Here is a 2,040-nt window from a genome sequence, read left to right as displayed (position 1 = left end):
TATTCTGTGTTCTTTCAAGCCAGCAGGCTTTACATTTTCTCATGTTTTCCAGGCTCTGCTTTTAGCTTCTTTGATGTAAAAAGCTTATTGTTTGTTTATAGACCGTAAAAGCTCAAACTGCAATTTATACTCACAAGTGCATGGCTCATCATGTGAAGCAAAGAATGTATTTCAATAAGAAAAGCAGGTATAAACAACATTAAAGCTGAACACTTTTTTTTTTCTACCATGCAGTGGGGCTGTGCCTGCACTGCATGGGTTAATTGCTCCTTTTGGTCTAGGGCAGCGGTCTTCAAACTATGGTTCTACAGTTGTTCAGGAACTACAATTCTTATATTGTCTAGTCAGAGTTCAACAATGCCTCATGGGATATATAGTTCCGCAACAGCTGGAGGGCTGTAGTTTATAGATCCCTCGTCTAGGGATTCGGAGATCCTCCCAGAGCAAGACTGATCCCTTCGGGCTCCTGTCTCCCCCGCCGCAGTTTTGTGCGGTAGACTGTCTCTAACTTCATCACGCCCATAGATTGGCTCTGGACATTGGCTCTGCAGGATCCTGCGAGCCATCGTAGCTATACTTCGGCTCCTTTAAGCGGGATAGCAGGTGCGCACCCGCTGCACGTGGGGGGTGCCGATGCTCATGGCTGACAGGTGTGATGACCGCTGGCCAAGAGGGATTGCGGGCACGAGAGGCAGAACAGGGACGGTGTGTGTGTGTAAACCCACAACTCCCTGTTCTGTTCTGTGAGGAGAGAGAGATTGTGAGTCCCTAATCGCTAAGAACCACAATCTGTCATCTCCTATAGTCAATCTCCTCCCCCTACAGGTAGAAACACAGAGAGGGAACACAGTTAACCTCTTGATCGCCCCCTAGTGTTAACCCCTTCCCTGTCGGTGACATTTATGCAGTAATCCATGCATTTTTATAACGCTGATCATTGTATAAATGCCAGTGGTCCCAAAAATGCGTCAAAAGTGTCCGCCATAATGTTGCAGTCCCGATAAAAATCGCAGATTGCCGCTATTAATAAATAAATAATAAATAAATTAATAAAAATGCTATAAATCTATCCCCTATTTTGTAGACGCTATACCTTATGCCCAAACCAATGAATATATGCTTATTGCGATTTCTTTTTTTTTTTTTCCTTTTTTTTTTACCAAAAATAAGTAGAATAATACATATCGGCCTAAACTGAGAACAAATTTGCTTTTTAAAAAAAGGGCATATTATCGCAAAAAGTACAAAATATTGTGTTTTTTTTTTTTTTTTCAAAATTGTCGCTCTTTTTTTGTGTATAGTGCAAAAAATAAAAAAAACGCAGAGATGTTCAAATACAACCAAAAGAAAGCTCTATATGTGGGAAAAAAAGGACGTCAATTTTGTTTGGGTGCAATGTCGCAAGACCGCGCACTTGTCAGTTAAAGCAATGCAGTGCCGAATCGCAGAAAACGGCCTGGTCATTGAGCAGCCATATCTTCCAGAGCTGAAGTGGTTAATAAAATACTGGAACAAGAAAAAGAAGGGTCAACACTGCAAATATTGACTCTTCATGGAATGGTCAATAAAATACTTCGACCTATGAAATACTTGTAATTATACTTCAGTATACCATAGTAACATCTGACAAAAAGATCTAAAAACACTGAAGCGGCAGACATTGCGTAAATTAATATTTGTGTCATTCTCAAAACCTTTGGCCACGGCTGTATTCATTTACTTGGCTGAAATTCATCTTTAAATTTTTTTTTTATTTTTTTTACATATCCTCAAACATTAGCTGTGTAATATAATTACTTATGAGGTATGTCGTTTGTTAGAATCAAGAAGACTGACTGCGAAAGATAAAAAAATATATATACATTTTAATCAAATTTACACATATTTACAGTAAATAAAATCAGTAAATCATTTTTTTTTTTTTTTTTTTTTTTTTTTTTTTACACAACTAGGATAAGGACCTGCTTTTTTTCCTATACACTTTCTGCATGTCGCTATTGGTGCAGAATGGTCTGCAAAAAGGCTGGATCACAAGTCTGG

Source organism: Lithobates pipiens, unplaced genomic scaffold (genome assembly GCF_037356315.1).
Source record: "Lithobates pipiens isolate NorthernLeopardFrog02 unplaced genomic scaffold, aLitPip1_a1.2 Scaffold_10, whole genome shotgun sequence".
Classification (NCBI taxonomy): Eukaryota; Metazoa; Chordata; class Amphibia; order Anura; family Ranidae; genus Lithobates; species Lithobates pipiens.
Note: the sequence above shows the minus strand (reverse complement) of the source record.